At 40.1% G+C, this 21,349-nt stretch overlaps 1 protein-coding gene across 1 annotated transcript in view; it reads left to right on the top strand.

Annotated features, from left to right (window-relative positions):
- Positions 1 to 21,349, top strand: part of SYNPR (synaptoporin) — a gene marked incomplete at both ends in the record, with an annotated part of 288,034 nt that overhangs the window by 52,907 nt on the left and 213,778 nt on the right. The gene's annotated exons all lie outside the window — the stretch shown is intronic.

The raw sequence follows: 21,349 nt of genomic DNA, 5'->3' as shown, positions 1-21,349 counted from the left end.
GGCCAGTAGAACCCACCAGATCTGGAAGTCCACGAGCTTTCCACCTTCCTTGAGTTTGGTTGACCCAGTGCCCTAGGAGTAGTCATGCCTTTGGAAAACTGTTCATCTGAGGGCTTCTTCTGAGCTCAGTAGCCTTAACTCACGTGTTCTCTTGATTAACAAAACTCTCTCACCCTCCTGGCCTTGTACGTTCTGTCTGGGCCATTGTTCTCTGCAGACTCTTCTGCTTGCCTGTCTCCTATCTTTTTTAAAGACCACTTTCCTGGCTGCACTCAAGTTCACAGTAGCTTCCTTTCTTATGTCTCATTTATCAACAAATAGAAATATTGGAAACAACCTAAATGTCTGACCATTAGAATTTGGTTAAATATATCATGGGATGATAGGCAACAGCAAAAAGTGATGACATATAAAATTGCTTAAAAGTATATTCATAATATTTAGTTAAGCAAAAAATTAGATTATAAAAGAGTATGTGTAACATATTCCAGTGGCCACTGCCACAAATTGCTGCTTTAGGATGAAACTAGCAATCGTCCCAAGAAAGTACTGAGTGAGGACAGGGGGTGGAGGGTAGAGATCATACATAACAGGATTCCAAATGTGTAAAATACACATATACACACACTACATGGAGTAAAAGACTGATGAAATATTCACCAAAGTGTTAACAGTGATCACCTCTGGGTATTCATAAACATTTAATTTTTTATAACCTAAAAATTTTATTTTAAAATCTAGCCTCAAAGCAATCCAATGGAGAAAGGATAGTCTTTTAACAAATAGTGCTGGAACAACTGGACATTATAAAAAAAAATAAAACTAGACACTGACTTATGGCTTTTGCAAAATTCAAGTCAAAATGGATCAGAGACCTAAATGTAAGATCAAAATTATATAACTTCTAAAAGAGGACATAGGAGGAAGTCTAGATGACCCTGGGTTTAGTGATAACTTTTTAGATACAACACCAGAAATATGATCTATGAAAGAAAAAAAATTGAAAATTCAACTTTATTAATTTAAAAAACTTCTCCTCTGGGAAGGGTACTGTTAAGAAAATGAAGTCACAGACTGGGAGAAAAAAATTGTGGAACACATATCTGATAAAGGTCTACTAACCAAGATACATATCTATATTTTAAATCTTGAAACAACAATAACAGAACAATGAAAGACTGTATAGACACCTAGCTTAGGAAGATTGTAAATGGAAAATGCTCATATGAAAAGATGCTCAACATCAGATGTCATTAGAGAATTGCAAATTAAAACAACAATGAGATACCACTACATATCTGTTAGGTTGGCTAAAATGCAAAACAATGACACCACCAAATGCTGGTGAGGATGTGGAGCAACAGGAACTCATTCATTGATGGTAGGAATGCAAAATTCTACAGCCACTGTGGAAGGCAGTCTCTACTTATAGTCTCTACTCTGGAAGGCAGTTTGTCAGTTTCTTACACAATTAAACCTAGCCCACTATATGATGAAGCAAGTGTGCCCTAGATATTTACCCACATGAGTTGAAAACGTATGCATACACAAAGCATGGCCCACAAATGTTTATAGCAGCCTTATTCACAACTGCCAAATACTGGAAGCAACCAAGATATCCTTCAATAGTTGGATGGATAAACAAACTGTGGTACCTCTGAACACTGAAATATTATTCAGCAATAAAAAGAAATGAGCTATCAAGCCACAAAGACATGGAAGAACCTTAAACATATATTAGTAAGTGAAAGAAGCTGGTCTGAAGAGGCTACATACTGTGTGATTCCAATTATATGACATTTTAGGGAAGGCAAAACTGTAGAGATATGATCAGTGGTTGCCAGGGCTTCGGGAGGGATGAATAGATGAAGCTTAAGGGGTGTTTAGGGCAGTGAAACTATTCTGTGTGATACCATAATGGTGTATACATGACATCACGCATCTGACAAAACCCATAGAATATATATCACAAAGAGTGAGCCCTAGTGTGAAGTATGGACTTTAGTTAATAATATTGTATCAGTATTGGTTTCCCAGTTGTAACATGTCCACACCGATGCAAGATGTTAATAATAGGGGAAATGTGTTTTATGGTGGAGGGGGGCAGTGGAGAGAGGGAATGTATGAGAATTATCTGTTCAATTTTTATGTAAACCTAAAACTGCTCTGAGAAATAAAACTCTATTCATTGTTTTAGAAAGAAATCTGGCCTCCAATAAACCCTTCGAAAACTCTCTTCTGACATTTGGCCCTGTGGCATACCAGTCTGGCTTCTCACCCACTCACATTCATGAGACGACAAGTCATAAGCGGGAGGAAGTCTAGATGTCTAATTCCCTCAAAATACCAAAGAAAGCACCTGGGGGTGGGGGCATCTGGCTTTCTTGGTCATCCCTTTTCTTCTGTTTTGAACATCTTCAAACAACGAATCAAGTTGATGACAGTAGAGTAAACCTCCCGGTAGGAGATCTGTCTGAAAAGCCTTCTCAGATGCCTTCTGAATGTTTTTCAGAGGCTCCAAATTCAAACTTATCTCTGTCAACAGCCTGATGTGTAAGAACCATTAGAGAACCATGGCCCAGATCCTAATCTAAGAGTTACATACACACAGGAGTAGGGTTATTAATTCCATTTATACCTGAGAAAAATTGCAGCTCAAGGAGTCTGAGTAGCTTGCTCAAAAGGGCACATAGCTGGTGAACACACATAGTGACACTGCAGGGACCAGTGATCATCGTCTCTGCTCTGTTCAGACGGGCTTCCCAGAGGCAGGGACATCTCAGAATCCAGCAGTCCCAGCACATGCCAACTCGTTTTCTAGCTTTGCTTGCCTCCTTCAACTCTTACTTTGCATTGCAGTTCCATCACTGTCCAAAGTGGGGTGACCACGCCAGTGAACGTTAGGGTACCCTCCCTTCTCCCATCAGTCGAGACACTACTGATGATTTAAGGTCAGGCAGACAGTCCCTTTTCTAGAATCCTTGCCTCATGCTTTGGCTTTTAATTCCCTGAAGACGATGACTTTTTCTTGGCTTCATCTCTGTTGTCTGGTACACTGTCACGTGCTTGGGTAGCACTCAATAAACTTCTGTCGGATGAATAAGTGAATGAATGGAATAATACCTCTATCATAACAGTCATTTCATGCTGACATGGTGTCATTGTCATTTATTAAGCACATTTTTATGAAGCACCTACTAAATTCCAGGGAGCCATGATGGGGATACAGCAGTGAACACGACAGGCAATGTCCCTGCTCACGTGGTGCTTGTTTTCTGCTGGGAAGAGACAGAGAGTAAGCAAATTAACAAATTTTGTAGTGCATTTAATTTTTTAATTGAATTTTTGTTGAGATAATTGTAGATTCACAAGCAAGTGTAAGAAATATATATCCCACATGTGACAGTGCAGGACCCATATTGGGGGCTCAATTCCTGTTCCAGAATTAAACTGTCTTCCAACAGCAACATCATAGTACAAAATCACAACCAGGATAGTGACATTGATACAGTCCACCTTCTTTTTAAGACTTCCTCAGTTTTACTTGTACTTGTGTGTGTGTGTGTCTACACATCTATATGATTTTATCATGTGCAGGCTCATGTATCCTCCACCACAGTCAAGACAGAAAAGGATCAAGGATCTCTTGTGTTGCCTTTATAACCATGTTCACCTCCCTTTCCCATCTTGTCCTGAACCCCTGGCAACCAGTGATCTGTTCTCTTTTTCTGTAATTTTTTCTTTTTTAAGAATGTTATATAAATGGACTCTTTCAGTATGTAACCTTTGGGGTCTGGCTTTCTTCAGTAAGGGTAATTCCCCTTAGATTGATCCAGGTTGTTCTGTGTATCAATATTTAGTCCTTTTAATTGCTGAGTAGTAGTCCATGGTATAGGTGGAACCCAGTTTGTCTAAGAATTCACTCACTGAAGAATATCTAGGCTGGTTTTGGTTCATGGCTGTTAGGAATGCACATTTGTGTATAGGTTTTGTGTGACTGTAAGTTTTTTTCTTCTCCATATTTTATTATAAAATGTTTCAAACATAAGGCAAGGTTGAAATAATTTCAGTGAACACCTATATGCCCACTACCCAGATTCTATCATTAGTTTTTTAATTAATAGGCTTTATTTTTAAAGCAGTACTTGGTTTACAGAAGGGTTGACCAGATAGTGTAGAGGGTTTCCATATACCCGTCCTCCTCTGTATACAGTTCCCCTATTATTTATAATCTTGCATTCATGTGGTATATTTGTTACAATTAATAAACCAATATTGATAGATTATTATTAACTAAAGTCCATAGTTTACATTAGGTATTCACTCTGTATCATAGTCTTACGAGTTTTGTCAAACGCACAGTGTCATGTATACACCTTTACTGTATCATACAAAATAGTTTCAGCACCCTAAAAATCCTCTGCGCTCTGCCAATTCATCCCTCCCTTCATCTCTGCTGGGGTCCCTGACAACCGCTGATCTTTTTACTGTCTCTGAAATTATACAATATGTGGCCTCTCAGGCTGGCTTCTTTCACTTCCCAATGTACATTTAAGGTTCTTCCATGTCTTTCATGGCTTGAGAGCTCCTTTCTTTTTATTGCTGAATAGTATTCCATTGTTGGCGGTAACCCAGTTTGTTTATCCGTTCAACTATTGAAGGATATCCTGGTTGCTTTCAGTTTCTGGCAATTATCAATAAGACTGCTATAAACATCTGTGGGCAGTTTTTGTGTGAATGTATGCTTCAACTCATTGGAGTGAGTACTGGGGACACAATTTCTGGATTGGATGGTAGACCAGGTTCAGCTTTGTGAGAAACTGCCCAACTGTGTTCTAGAATGATTGTACCATTTTGCATTCCCACCATCAATGAACGAGAGTTCCTGTTGCTACACATCCTCATCAGCATTTGGTGTTGGGAGTGTTTGCATTTTAACCACTCGTTGCTGTGGTATCTCACGGCTTTAATTTGCAATTCCCTAATGACATTTCATGTTGAGCATCTTTTCATATGCTTTTTTTTTTTTTTGCTGTCTGTGAGATATCTGTGCAGACCTTTTACCCAGTTTTAATTGGGTTGTTTGGTTTTTTTATTGTTGAGTTTTCAGAGTTCTTTACATATCTTGGATACAAGTTCTTTATCAGACAGGGTTTTGCAAATATGTTCTCCTATTCTGTGGCCTGCCTCTTCGTTTTATTAACAGTGTCTTTTACAGAGCAAAAGTTTTTAACTTTTAATGAAGCCCAATTTATCAATTATTTTCTTTCTTGCATTGTGTTTTTAGTGTTGTATCTAAGAAGTTTTTAGCAAATCCAAATAACTAGATCTTCTCTTGTCATCTTCTAGAAATATTATGGTTTTGCATTTTATATTGAGATGTATTATTCACTGAAGTTAATTTTGTGAAAGTTGTAAGGTCCATGTGTAGATTTTTTTTTGTGTGTGTGTGTGGGAATAAGTACTTGCTCCAGCACCATTTGTTGAAAACGCTGTTCTTTCTTCATTGAATAGCCTTTGTTCCTTTGTCAAAATCAGTTGACTCTATTGATGCAGGTCTATTTCTGGGCTCTCTGATCAGTTCCATTGGTCTAGTCATCTATTGTTTCTCCTATACTGCATTGTATTGATTATTGTAGATGTTCTTTACCAACCTGAAGAAGTTCCTCTTTAGTCCTAGTTTGCCTGGAGTTTTTAATCATGAATGGCTGTTGGATTTTGTCAAATGACTGATATGATTGGACAATTTTATTTGTTTAGTTTGTTGATGTGGTGAGTCACATTGATGAGTGATGAGTCAAATTTGCATACCTAGGGTAAATTTTAGGTACATACTTGATCATGACCAGTGACCAGGTATACACTTAGTCATGGTATATAATTATTTATCTACATTGTTGGACAAAGTTTGCTAATGTTCTGTTGAAGATTTTATGTATAAATTCATGAGAGATACTGGTCTGCAGTTTTTAATTCTGTGATGTCTTTGTCAGGGTGATGCTGGCCTCATAAAATGAGTTGAAAAGTGTTCCTTTCTCTTCTGTTTTCTGGAAGAGATGGTGTAAAATTGGTGTTAATTATTTTTTAAATGTTTGGTAGAATTTCTAGTGAAACCTTCTGGGATGAGGATTTCTTTATTGGAAGTTCTTTAATTATAAATTCAATTTCTTTAATGGCTATAGCATTATCCAGATTGTTTATTTCACGTTGATTGAGTTTTGGTAGTTTATTGTTTTGGAGAATTGGTCCATTTCTTCTAAGCTGTAGAATTTATGAGTATAAAGTTATTTGTCATATTCCCTTATTATTCTTTTGCACATGCTTTTAAATAATAAGTGTTATGAGTACAGAAAACAAGGATGATAAGGAAAGGCCTCTCCAAGGAGGCGATAAGTGAGTTAAGATCTGAAGGAGCCAGCCGTGGATAACTGGAGAAAGCATTACTGGCAGAGAGAGACGTCAGTGCAAAGGCCCAGAGGAGGGGACAAGCTTGGCATGTTTAAGGAAGAGAAAAACAGCTGGAGTAGGAAAAGCTATAAGAGAGAGGAGGACTGGGGTTAGTGAATGTGGTGGCTTTGGGCCATGGGAAGGACCTTAGATGTTATTGTAGAAGTGGGGCATAGTTTCATGGTTTAAAGCAGGAGGAACCATGCCTGAATTTATGTTGATAAAAGATCGTTATGGCTGCTATGTGGGAATGGATGCTAGGAGAGCCACGAATCAGAAGACAAGTGATGAAGAGTTGGCAGTTTTCTCTCCAAAAGGATGGTGGCTTGGCTCTAAGGGGTAGCTGGGAAGATGGAGAGTTGGAGCCAGAGTGGGAACATGGTTTGAAGATACTGTTTCTATCCCTCTTTGCCCAGCTGGCCTGAACTTCTTCTCTTGAGGACGAGGATTAGCCATACTTTTTGGTTGCTCTTTCAGCACAGTTACTTTTTTTTTCAGACCATCTAAATTTGCAAAGTTGAAATAAAGTTCAGACCATCAAAAATCATTTCAGCTATATTTTTTCTTTCCTTCTGTCCAGAAAGACCATAGACTGGGTGGCTTATAAACAACAGAAATTTATTCCTCATAGTTCTGGCGTCTGGGAAGTCCAAGATCAAGGTTGGGGCAGGTTTGGGGTCTGTTTCCTGGCTGATAGAGGACCATCTTCTTGCCCAGTCCTCACGTGGCAGAAGAGGTGGGGAAGCTTTCTGGGGTCTCTTTTTAAGGGTATTAATCCCATTTATAACCTCATCACCTCCCAAAGACCCCACTTCCAAATACTATCACACTGGAAATGAGGATTTAACGTGAGTTTTGGGGGGACACAGACATTCAGTCTGCAGTTCAGACCATCTAAATCCCTGAAGTTTAAATAAAGATCAGACAGTCAAAAATCAGAGCAACACTATTTTGGCTTTTCTTCTACAGCGTTAACGAGCCTAAAATTTTTGTACAGGCTCATAATTCCCAGCCTCATGTTAGAGGGTTTCTCAAAAAGGCTTCAGCCGTTTGTTTTCTCAGAGCTTTAGGCCATTGTTCAGTTTTGAGAGATAACAAGAGTACAGTTTAATGTGCTACAGATGTCTGGGACGGTGACTCAGGCTCCTGGCAGAAATCCAAGTCAGGAAACCTGCTGTTGCAATTCGTATTCTTCGTGTCAGTGCCGGAAACGGCTCGAGCTGTAATTGCAGAGTTTATAGTGATAGAAATGCAGCCAAACCCCAAGTGAAGCCTCACAGATGTACATCATTAGGAAAGCTCTCAGCCTCGCTCCTATGCTGTTCAGAAGCGATTCATTTGCAATCAATTTCAAAGATTCTGTGGACGGGAAGAAAGTTCTCTCATATTGTCTAGCTCCCTTTGAAATCTGCCCTCCTGACACTTTGATAAAAGGTAATGACCAAACTTCTTGTGTTCGACAGAATTTGCTTATAATAACAAACTGGGCATGAAAAAAAAAAGATCCGAAGTATCAACAGCCCTTTAGATAATGGAATACACCATTTTCCACTTGACGCAATTGTCCAATTGTCTGCAACCTCTCCCTTTTCCTTACCTATTTTATGATTCATAAGGAGGCAGACACTTGACCTCACAAGTCAGAAAGCCCTGGATCCTCATTTTAGAAGCTCTGCTTTTTTTCCTAATATGAAAGTCCCCCCAAAATTTCTTTTGGTCAACTTCAATGCATAAACTTTTTGAAATATAGAGGCAATAGTTAATATGTAATTATAATATTAAATCTTACCATATTAATATATAGATTAATTCCTTCTTTAATGTATTCAGATCCCAGTGGGAAACAGGTGTAGAGTCAAAGAAGATGGTTCACTACAAAGGGAGTATTAATAAGAGTGTAGTTGGTTTAGGGGGACCACATGGGGCAGGGCATTTGCCTGGGGTTTGTAGCAGCAGAGAGGTTCTCATCATAAGCCCAGAGGGATGCAGGAAGAAGCACCTGTGGAATCTGCAAAAAGGGAGCTGTCATGAGAGAGTGGTGACCTCCAGTGAGGGGCATAGCCTGGTCGAGGGGCCCTTGCAGGGAACAAGGCTGAGGAATCAATCACTCTCCCCCTCTTCCCCATCCTCTGATCTCTGGCTGGGCTCCCGTTGGCTGAATCCAACCCATAACAGAGCCCAAGGGAGCCCATGGGTGTGGTCTACCTAGGTTATCTCCTGGGGAGAAGATAGGGGAGAGAAAGCTGGGAAGTGGATCTGAAGAGACAAATTCATATGTTTTTAAAAGATTTCTATCCTAAAATATTAATTTTGAAATATTGCCTGTGTCAATTTCATCATTTACTGAAACTATTATATTTGAACTCTATTCATGCCTCAATTTTGTTTTCATCACTAGAGCCATCTCTGAGTCACCTAATATGGTTTTATGAGATCTTCACTTTTTAAATAATAGAACTTCTAAATCTTTCTATGATCCTATTACTGGAATTTTTTACCCAAGTCACAAACAGACTTTCACATATTATTATTTTTTCATTCTTCTTATAGATAAATTATGTTTATATACTTTGCTATGTAACTACTTACTGTTTTACTTCTAAAAATGATTTTAAGCGGTTATTTTTAATGGTATTTGTTCCTTCTACTTGAAAGGTCATACTAATAGAAAGTATAAAATATGTATTAAATTTCTTTGCTTCTCTTTTGACCAATTCTATCAGCTTGCCTTAATAAGTGTACAAAAGTAGGATTGACTGAGGTCACTTCAGAACTGTTGTGCCTTCCCCAAGTGGCACTTGGTGTTGGAATACTGTATAATTTGAGAGATTTTGTAATGATATACATGTAAGGCTGTTCCTTTTTACTTCAGGAATAATTTTGTGAGGGAAACATTCTCTTGTTCAGACATATGATGCTAAAACTATCTAGATCTCAGTTTCTTCATCTGTAGAATAAGAATAATACTTGTACTTACTTCAGAGAATTACTGAGAAAAATTGAGAGAAGGTAACACAAAATTGAGGACATTCTAAGTACCTAATGTCATTTGGTTCATGTTAATTATTTATAAGGTTTCTCAATGGCCCTAAATAATCCATTTCTTTAAAGAACTATCTTTAAAAAAGAATTTATTTGGCTGCACCGTGTCTTAGTTGCGGCATGCAGGATCTTTTTAGTTGTGGCATGTGGACTCTTAGTTCTGACGTATGGGATCTAGTTCTCTGACCAGGGATGGAGCCCTGCATTGGGAGGGTTCTGCATAGGCAGTGCAGAGTCTTAGCCATTGGACCACCAGGGAAGTCCCTAAAGAGCTATCTTAACTGACGATTACTCAAAGTCAGACTAGTAGGTAGTAAGATTAAAGGCATGATTCAGCAATAATGAAATGCAAATGTGTGGTTGAAAAACATTTTCATCTGGTTGCTGTGGATAAATTCCAGCATTTCTAGTTTGAATTTCGGCAGGAGGCAGGCTAGTTTCTGGACGATTAGAGATGGTTTATGAAGACCTATTTATCTTCTGCCTGAATTCCACACCTACCAGATTCCTTCCTGTAAGTAAACTATTGCTGAATCTACTCGGACCTCTTTCTGTTGGTTTGAGAACTGAAGGACCTTCTGCCTCATTTTAAACAGTTCTCTTTGCCCAGTAGGTGGCAGAGCATGGGTGAATCAGCTGTACCTGCCTCAGGTACCAAATGATGCTGTTTTGCCTTGCTTTCCATATTTGTCTTTTAGTTCCATTCTGGTTCTTTTTCTTGTCTTTCTCTTAAAGGTAAAATGCAAAAAATAGGAATAAGCCATTGAGTTTGTCCAATTATATTTAAGCTAATGAAAGCTTAAACTGTAAGCTGTTCTTAATACCCTGGCATTATATTTCTAAAAGGCAGGTCTTTCTGTAGTCCCTTCATGCAGAAACTGGTAAGAAGAGGTAACATGTCATGATTTTCCATTTCAGTATCCCTTCTACAGCATTGTAGGAAAGGAATCTTAATTATCACATTTACAATTATAATTAGTACTCCAAATACTAACGAGAAGGGAAAACATGTAGGTTAATCCCCCCCTACACACACACACACACACACACACACACACACACACACACACTTATTAACTTCTCAGTGGACAGGGAGATTTTTCCTTACAATAAGGACCTGTATCATCCTAGCTTCTCATGCTTGCTAAATTGCCTACAAGGTCTTTGCTGGGGATGAGAGACAAGGAATAGGGGAGTTCTGTCTCGTTCATTTTTTTTTTTTTTTTTTTTTTGGCAAATGAGGACGTCAGAGCATACCATGATAGAGGGAGAAAGAAAATGCATATTGCTAAAGTCGTGTGTTTGTGAGTGAGTGTGTGCTTTGTAGTGAAGAGGACAGAGATGTTTCACCATTATGCAGAACATCCCAAAGGTATCAGGCAAAAGTGTAAAGTCAGGTGCCTCAGGGGCCAGGCAGGTCACATGATGCAGGAAGCAGGCTGGCTGTTAGAAAACCATCAATGTGTGAAATAGAAATGACTCTTGCACTCAGTAGTGACATCACAGAAGTGTGCATGTGTGCACATGAGAGACAGACACACTGGGGTGACTTGGAGAGCCCTTGCCTCTCGTGGTTAATAGTTTAACCAGCATTGTGTGAGCTGAACCATGTCTGTAGCCTGGAGCTGCCCCAGAGCCCATCAGTGAGTGATTTCTTGACCTCTTATCAAGGCACAGCTACTCGTGGGCACCTCTTGATCCCTCCTTGTTTCACCAGTGAGGAATTTGACCCCCACTGGGGTTACCTGAGGCCAAATCCTCACTTTCTTGACTATGTGCCTTTTCTGAGACACTTTGCTTCCCTCTTGCATATTTTTCCCTCTAGTACTTAATCCTAATTGTTTCTTAGATTGTCCTAAAGTGACCAGTTATCTCTCATCTTTGTTGGTTTTGCAGGCAGACATATGCTCAGTGTCTCATAGGTCAGAATTCTGAGTGATCCACTCACTTGGTCTTGGTGAATTTAACCCTCAGAACAGATAGGCACCGTGAATTACTGCTCGTTTATTTGTTGCAGGTCTTGCTCTTTTCATCTGCTTACTTCATCTGGTTTCAGGGATAAGAGGATACTCTGTGCCTAATGGGTTTGACAGTTTGAGTTCAAGCTGCAATATGATATACATCCAGTAGAGGGCAGGTGTGCTTTTCAAAACAAGTGTGTGAGTGTGCAGTAGTGGGGAAATCATTTCAGCTGGCTTTCCTCTAATGCTCCAAGAAGCAAGAATTCTTGGTTATTTGTTGCTTTAAGGAAATGTAGGCCAGGTTCGTCCTAGCTGATAAAGTAGAAGCAGTGGTTTTTTCGCACTTTTAGGCAATAGGGATCAAATTTGGGAGCAGTGGATGATATACTGAGAAATATTAAACCGAGACGACAAATTTCTAAAGGTTAATGTGACATTTGGTTTTGTTAATCCCAAGCTAGTTTGTTTTTTTTTTAAACATCTTTATTGGAGTATAATTTCTTTACAATGGTGTGTTAGTTTCTGCTTTATAACAAAGTGAATCAGTTATACATATACATATGTTCCCATATCTCTTCCCTCTTGCGTCTCCCTCCCTCCCACCCTCCCTATCCCACCCCTCTAGGTGGTCACAAAGCACCGAGCTGATCTCCCTGTGCTATGTGGCTGCTTCCCACTAGCTATCTATTTTACGTTTGGTAGTGTATATATGTCCATGCCCCTCTCTCGCTTTGTCTCAGCTTACCCTTCCCCCTCCCCATAGTCTGTCATACAGAGTGAAGTAAGTCAGAAAGAGAAAAACAAATACCGTATGCTAACACATATCTATGGAATCTAAGAAAAAAAAAAAAGGTCATGATGTACTTAGGGGTAAGACGGGAATAAAGACACAGACCTACTAGAGCGTGGACTTGAGGATATCCTGGCTAGTTTTAGAGTAATGTCCTATGTAACATAGTGTTCAAAGATTATCTAATATTCATGGTTTCCTTTATTCAACTAATTCAACTAATTTGAACCCCAACTAAGAACTTGCTATATGATAAGTAAAGTTCTAGGCACTGGGCATACTGCAGAGACAAGAAAAAGCTCATCCGTGTGGTCATGCAACTTACATTCTAAGTAAGGGTGAAGTAAAACAAGTGAACAAATGAATGATGACCGATTCGGGTAGTTATAACTGCTAAGATGCTATGATAGACAGTGTGGAGTTTGAGGGGCAGTGTGGTTCAGGTGATATGAAACGTGCTCTCTGAGGAGGTGGCATTAGAGCTGACCTGAATGAAAGGCAGGAGCCAGCCAGGCAAAGACTTGGAGGAGGGGTTCCAGACAGAGGGGACAGCAAGTATGATGGTCCTGGGGTGGGAACGATGCCAGTGAAGCTGGAGTGGGGAGAGCTGGGAGGAGAGGGCGTGAAAATACACTGAAAGAGGTGGTGAGGAACCTTGCATCAAGACGTGCAGGTGTTGGCAAGGAGCTGCTGTTTGCCTCGTAAAATTGTAGTTTTAGTGTCATCCCCCCGTTGTTCTCGAAGCTCGCAAAAGAATCTCCCAAGGAGCTTGTCAGATAGGCAGAGTCTGCTGGAAGTTCTGATTCGCAGGTCTAAGTTGAGGCCTATGGCTCCTTCTCTTTAAGCTCCATGGCTTCCCTTTGCAAGGGGTCCGTGGACCACATTTTGAGAAAATGCTGGTTTATCAGTTAGGGTTCTGTGGTTGCAAGCAATAGATTTCAACTCCAGCTAAGTGAAGTAAACAGAGAATTTATGGAAGGCAGCTGGGGAGCTAATGGAACAAGGGGAAGTTGATTAACAAGACCCAAAGATGTTCTGGGCAGCTAGATTTGCAGAAACAATGGGGCATCTTTTCCAGACACTGCAGTGTAGAGATCAAGTCCAAGCCAGGTACTCTGCCTTCCAGTGCTATTTACCCTTTCATTACCACCTAGTTATTAAGCATCAACCAAGGGCCAGGCATTGTGCTAGGCACTGGTGATACAGTGATAAACAAGTGAGTCCTTCTAAATCCATGTCTTCCTTTCTCCGTGTACATTTATTTGTTAATTGAGCAAACATTTATTAACACCTACTGTATACAAGGTGCTGGGGGTGAAATAGAAATCCACCAAAGAGTCTTCATCTTAAGGAAACATATAATCAGGGAAGATAGGCACAACTAGTTTGTTAGGGGAATTCAGAGGAAAAAGAGATTGCTATCAACCCACAGGAGTTGAGATGTCCTCCCAGGAATAAGCTGGATCATCATTATTCATCCTCCTTGACAGTGAGGGAGACTTCACGAGGCTGTGTATAGTTAGGCGTGCCATGGGTTACCTTCTAAAATGGAACCTCTGACTTTGGCCTTGAGCCTCCTGTGGTTTAAGCTGCACATTCTGGGCTTATGTAACATTCATGATGGGTTATAGAGTCCTCGGTCATGCAGCACTGGAGTGGAGCTTTGGGGATTAGCCAGGAGTTGGATCACAGTGAGGACAGGTCAGTTGGATGATTCCGGCCCTCCGTAGTCACACTCCTGCCTGACTCACTGGTGACTCCAACCCTCCTCATCTCAGCTCCACTCGAAACAAACCATCCCCTCCACTTAAAAACGTTTTACATCACTCTAAGCTGTGAATGCATCCAGCTAGGTGACTGAGGCGGGCTTCTTAATGCTGGGGGTGGTGATATGATAGGAATCCATGAAGAGGCATTGTCTTAGCATGGAGAGATCTAATTTTTTGTGTGAATTTTAATACACAAAAGTAGAGTGCTGTCAGCTCCTTGTTTTTCACTTACTTGCTTTTCATTCTTTATGTTACATTTATTTATTTTTTTAATTTTTATTTTATATGGGGGTATAGTTGATTTACAATGTTGTTAGTTTCTGACATAAAGCAAAGTGATTTAGTTATACATATACATATATCTGTTATTTTTTAGATTCCTTTCCCATATAAGTTATTACAGAATATTGAGTAGAGTTCCCTGTGCTATACAGTAGGTCCTTATTGATTATCTATTTTTTGTGTTATGTTTAGAAAGACCAACTGACACTTTAAATTTGAAGGCTTTGGCTTTCTTATGAGGCTGTATGTAGGAAAGGTAAGAACACAGATTCTGAGGTCACGCTGCCTGTGTTCAAATCTCAGCTCTGGCACTTCCTCGTTACAAGAACTTAGGCAAGTTGCTGAACTTCTCTGTGCTTCAGTTTCCTCTCTGTAGGAGCTCTGATGATAATAACCATCTTATAGAGTGCATCAGTTAGCAGTTGCCATAAAAGTGCTGCGTAACAGGCTACCCTATAACTCAGAGGTTGAGTTGTACAAATAAGAGTCAGTTGGAGGTTAGTGGATTATGCTGAGCTGAGATCACCTCGGCTGGTTCCGCTCCAAACTGCAAGTTAGGGTTTGCTACTCCCTGGACCAGCAGACTGGCACTTCTTATGATGATAGCAAAGTCATACGATAAAAGCACATAAGGTCTGTTAAGAGGTAGACTTGGAATTGGCACACCATTACTTCTGCCTTGTCCTGTTGACCAAAGCACATGGCCAAGTCCAAACTCAAAGGGCAGAGTTATATACTCTGCCCCTACAGTGAAAGGAACTGCAAAGTCATATGGCAAAGGGAGTGGCTACGGGGAGTGAAGAATGGAGACAAATAATGCACACAACACATAATGTTATTGTGGGAATTAAATATATGAATATGTCTTAAGTGCTTCGAAAGGTGCCTGATACATAGTAAATACTATATCAGTACTTGTTTTTTATCACCATTCTTTTTCTAATGTCGTCTTGGTCTAGAAAATTTTGCAGGAATGATCATTAGCATCTTGAGACAGAATGAAGCCTGCTTTATAAGCTAGGGACATGCATGTTTATAATAAGCATCATCAATATTTGTTGAGTGTGTTTTCATATCCATTATGTAATGTGACCTTCACAGTAAAGCTGGGGAGTGCGAATGACTTTGCCTTTTGCAAGTAAGGAGGCAGAAGCTCACAGATGCAGACTTACAGGACAAGAGATCTTAGGATTTCACCCAAGGTGTCTGGCTTCAAAGCCTGTGGCAGTGAGACCAGCATCTGCTGCAGGCCCTAAGCCCCCGCCTCCCAGATCATTCAGATTTCCAGGGCTAAGGTAATGGCCATTGATAATAGTTTTCCCACTGGTTGTCCCAGATCTTCACTGGTCCCACTTCCCAATCCATTCTACACTCATCAGCCAGGGTGATTCTTTCAAAATGCAATTTTGAGCATGCTACTCACCTGCATAAAATCTTGAACAAGTCACTCTTTCAGAAATCTTAAGATTCTTAACATCTCCTCCAAGACCCTGATGTTCCAGGTCCTACTTTGCTTTGCATCCTCCATCCCCTCCCATTCTCCCTTGCCTCTGGGTGCTCTGACTTCCCCAGCCCTTGCTCAGGCCCCTTCCTTAGCATGAGACCTTTGCAAATGTTCTTCCTCATGCCTGGGCCTCTCTCCCCCTCTCCCTGGCTCTCCACCTGGTTGTTGGACTCACGTACCATGTTGTAACCTGGAAGACCACTTCCTCAAGGAAGGTGCCCTGTCCTCCCCGAAGGTCAGTTCCTTCTTGCCTGCATTCTCTCAGGGCTGTTCACCTGCATTAATAGCACTTGTCAAAGCTGTGACCCTCTGTTGGGTATGATGTCGCCACAGGTAGGATGTGGCTCTTCAGCCTGTGACCTTCTCTACATGCCACCCAGCCTTGGGACTCCAAATTCCCTCCTACTCATCCTTGGTCTCAGCTCAAGCCTGTCTCCTTAAGGAGCAGGACATGGCATTGTTAGTCTTGTCTTGCCTCATCCTTCTCTTCTGTAGTACTTTCCACAGTTGTAATTTTTTATTCATTATCTGCCTTTTGTACAAATCGGTAAGCTCCATGAACTTAGCAATGACTGCCGTGCTCATTGTATTGCTAGCAGCCAGCACAGGGGCTGGTGAAGAAGCTTGGTTAGAGTTGTTTCACTAAACAACATTGGAATCACAAGGCATCAGGAGTGTTTCATCAAGAGTGTTTGGCTAACTTCTGTGGGGTTCTTTGGAACTTTGTTCAAGGAATACAACAATTGCATGGCATTCATTAAACACTTACTATGTGTTAGACACTATTCTAAATGCTTTACAAACATTATCTCATTTAAACCTCAGAATAACGCTCTTAGGGTTCTGTTATCATTCTCTCTATTGCTGATGGGGGAATAAAACTGAGAGAGACAGGTAAAACAATTTGTTCAAGGTCAATAGGCAATGGTGTCTTCCCTGAATCCCCAAGACTGGGTCAGTGCCCTCCTCATTTTGCTGTGCTCCCAAAGGACTCAGGACATGTGTCATTGTCATTACTGCCCCTCTCCTCATGAGACTGTGAGAGCCAATGGTCTCACTCATCTTTCTAGTCCCCATGTCTACATATCAAGTACCCAATTAATGTTCACTGAATATGAAATATATTTGTCCCAATACAAACCCATAAGCAGCTTCAGAAATGGAAAAAGAAGGATTTTCCCAATAGATGAAGGCAAACGAAACTAAGCAAGGAAATCAGTAGAGGTAAGCAAAGCAGAAGTAATAATAAAATCTATACCCTCATTGACTTGTTGTAAGACCGAAATGATTTAACATGTAAAAAATGCTTAAAACAGTGCTTTTCACGTGAAAAATGCCCTGCAAATAGTAACTATCATTATACAAATCTTTGTGACTTGGCCCAGACATCAGAGACCTGTTTCTCACTTCTCTGGAATTGGAATGGGCTTTCTTGGCTTTGGCAGGGTTTGGATCCTGTGTCCTAGCTCTGTCCCTGGTTGTGCCTGGGGGGTGAACAGCCCTTAGCTCTACTGCCGCCCTAAGGCTCTCACCCCCTCCCTGTTCCCTAGTCCCACGGTATGCTTTCCCATCTGAGACCCAAAGATCCCTCCCACTTTAGGCTGCCTCTTACCAACCTCTCTGGAATCTCCACTCGTAGCTTGGAGCCTGGCCTAGCTAGTTTCTGGCTGAGCTAGGATAGTGGCCCAGGCAGTTTGACATTAGAACCACTGAAGGTAAGCACTTTATGATCTACCTCTCCTTCCTCAAGAGTCTCACATAAAATTTAATGTCTTTCCATTATTTTTTTATGATACTAAGAATTTGTAAAAAGCCTTCTATTTGATATTAAGAAATGCAAATATTTTCCATGTTTTTCTTCAACATATACACAGAAAAATGCTGAATACCAGGCACTGTGCGGGGCTCCGAGGAGCACATGAGTGAACAAGAGAAACACCCTTCTTCTTCTAGGTAGTAACCTAATGAGAGGCTGGCCTTCAATAAGATCTCCATAGGACCTCACCTTGTACTTCATGTAGAAGAACTTTATCAGATTCTCCCAGCAAGAGAGTATACCCACCTCTAAGTGTTTGAATGTGAATTGAATGTCTATACCTGGGCACAGAATAATAGCTTTCCACCCTCAGAATAGCTCTACTGTTAGGAAAATTCACCTCAAAGTTGGATTGTTTGCACTTTGTGACGGAGGCTCAGTGTAAAACCACAGTGTGCTACCAAAGGAGAAAAAGCAAACTCCCTGTGGCTTTGAGACGTCTCCTGAAATTTCAGGTTGGCGACTGCTGGCTCTCCCAGAGAGAGGCTCTTTTCTGTTTGAAGTTGTGCCTCTCTCCAGCCCCTCCTCGCCACCAGGAAGTCACTTTGAACTGCACTGTTGGCTCCAGGCCTTTGAAAACTTCTTGCTAAGGAGACCAGGCGGCAGCTGTGTAATATTCTGGCTTTAGAGAGAGGTGGTTATCTTACAAACACATCTGGCTTCAAGTCCCAGCTCTTTGTGACTACCTGTGTGATTTTAGTCAAGTTTCTTAACGTCTCTGGACTTCAGTATTCATATTTACAGAATGGGGATAATAATAATTATATGCGTATTTACAGAATGGGGATAATAATATATGCCTCAGTTTCCGGTTGCAAACAACAGAAACTTATTTTTGTAAATGTAAGGGGACACAAGGTGGAGAATTTATTTGAAGATTATGGGATAACTTGGGTTATCCCATAATCTATGGGATCCCATAGGTTATCTACCCATAATTGATGGGTAGATTTAGTGAAAATACAAAGAAGCCTACTCAAAGAATGACAATTAAGCAGTCCTGGGGATTCATGAATTAGGAATTAAAAGCTAGTCTCATCAGATTGTCAAATATACATCCCAGTTTGTACCCCTCTTCTGAAATCCAGACTTAATATCCAACTGCCATGTGAAATCTCCACCTAGAGTTATAATAGGCACCTTAAAATTAATATTTATAAAATAAAATTTGCTTCTTCCTCCAAATCCTGGCCATCCCTATTTTTGTAATCATATCCCCTTTCATCCAGTTACTTTAGCCAAAAATCTTATAGACAGCTTCATTGTCTTCTACTCACACCTCACATCCAGTCCATCAGCAAATTCTTCAGTCGTGCCTTCAACCTATACCTGATTCTCACCACGTCTCACCTCCCACACGTCAACCACACAGAAGCCCTCCTAACTGGACCATTGCAATCACCTCTTATCTCTTCTCCCAGCTTCACTTCTTGCCCCTGTCCCAATTCTATTCTATGCAAAGAAGTCAGATTAATTATTTTTAAAACAAAACTAAAACATATCACTTATCCTTGAACCCTCTAATGACTTTCCATTTCATTAAAAATAAAATCCAACATCTTGAGTTTGGCCTACAGGACCCAACATTATCCAGACACTGGCTACATCTCCAAACGCGCTGTGTAGCTCTCTCCCCCTTACTTGGCACTTGAGCCTCCTCCATAGTCATTGAATAGACTATAGATTCAACCAACCTTGGGTCAATATATTTGAAAAAGAACTCCAGAAAGTTCCAATAATCAAAACGTGAGTTTGCCATGGGCAGGTAACTATTTAAATAATATTTACACTGCATTTACAACTACTTACATAGTATTTACATTGTGATAGGTATTATAAATAATGTTGAGATGATTTGAAGTAAACAGGAGCATAGGTTGTATGCAAATACTACACCATTTTATGTAAGGGACGTGAACATCCATGGATTTTGGTATGGGAGCCTGGAGGAAGGTATCTTGGAATCAGTCCCTCATGGGTATGGAGGGATGACTATATATTGATTCTACTTTCTGAAATCTGTTCCTTTCAGTCCTTTCTTTCTACAACTTGCTCTATACCTTCAGCCTCTTGATAGACAAGTAATAAGACAAAATTTCATGGAGAGCCAAAGCCATTATCTGAACGATTCCTGAGGAAAGTGACTGTTGGCACCAATAGAATTACCTGAATTCCAAACAGTTTCCTGAATATGGAGACTGGGTAGTAGTGAGTATGACGCAAAAATTTCTACAGTATTTATGTGCAACTAATCTTCATAGTAGCAAATACAGCTTTAGGTTTTTATACCATCCAGAGTAATGTTCTTGTGTACTTAAAATATTGGAAGCCAGCATCATTTCTCATAATTATTAGTTGTTTTATTGCTATCTGGTGCTGCAATTTAAAAAATTCTCCATGCACACCATCTGTGTTATAGGAGGAAATATCAGCTCTTTGATGTTTAGCTATTTAGCTATTTTCTTCTAAGGAAGATAAGAGAAATAGTAATAATAATAATAATTTCTCATGTTTAACTTCACATCTTCTCCTTTGAGTGTTAAAAAATTAGATAAGCAGAGCCAGCAACATTTTCTCCTTTCTTTTGTGTATGAATACCAAGACTCTAGAAGTTTCTGAGACTTTCCCAGGGACTGTAGCTGGTAGGTGACTGAAGAGCAAAGCAAATTCAATTGTCTTGAAACCATGGCTTAGAGACAGATGAGGTGTATTCAAAATCTGGCAGCCGAAATCCATGGGCTTGTGTTGTTGCTCTTACACTGATTCTGTGATCTTAGGCAAGTCACTTAACCTTTCTGAGCCTCGTTTTCCTCATCTAGAACGTAGAAAATGATAGTGAACTCCTGGGGCTATTGTAGGGATTAAACAAGATGAGCTGCTTTGTACTCATGTAATCATTTATTTACTTATTCATTGAAGTATTATTTGAACCCCACGCAGTTTCAGGTAATGTCTAGATACTCAGAATACAGCCCTCAGTAAGACAGTCTTTGCTTTTATGTAACATCCAGACTAGTAAGTAACAGTGAAAGCGCTTTAAGGCTCACGTAATAGTTTTTCCTTCTGCTCTTTTTTTATAACCTCCTCTGTAGAATCATTGCCTGCACCAGTTATGAAAATTGTGTATGATAATGAGGAAGAGCATTAAGTATGAAAGGAAATTTATCACCACTACCTTATTACTATTGTTGGCACTATTATCCCCAAAGAAGCAGGTTCCTGGATTTGGAAGGATGATAAAATGTTAACAAATACCACTGAGTAATAATAATATTGAAGTTACCATCTGCAAAAGCTTTCCCATACTCAGCTCCTGTTCTTTTTCCCATTTTCTCTGACAAAAAGAGGGACCATCAGTCTAGAAATGTAAAACACGTCACTGCTAAGGATATTGCATCTACACTGATGTGAAGTGGCAGACACCTGGATGAGTCCATTTGTCTATTCTAGATGAACTGTACTTTTGTACAAGGTAATAAGCGAGCTTCTCAGTTTGTTTGGATATTGGTGATGCTTTTTAAAAAGGGGTGGGAGAGGTAAGTAGATAGTACGACCTATAGATTCAGGAGCTTAATGTCAATCCAGTGGCAAATTTTAGATAATCCAATAGCTAGATGGCTTATGAGCACATAGAGAAGGAAGAAGGTAAACTAGAAGTATAAACTTCACTGCCTCTTTAAAAAAATAAGGTTAGATCAAAAGAAATTTTGAATGGATATGTCTGGCTGTAAGTAAGGT

This window comes from Leucopleurus acutus (genome assembly GCF_964270905.1).
Source record: "Leucopleurus acutus genome assembly, chromosome: 10".
Taxonomy (NCBI): Eukaryota; Metazoa; Chordata; class Mammalia; order Artiodactyla; family Delphinidae; genus Leucopleurus; species Leucopleurus acutus.
This window is presented reverse-complemented; position numbering and strand designations above follow the sequence as displayed.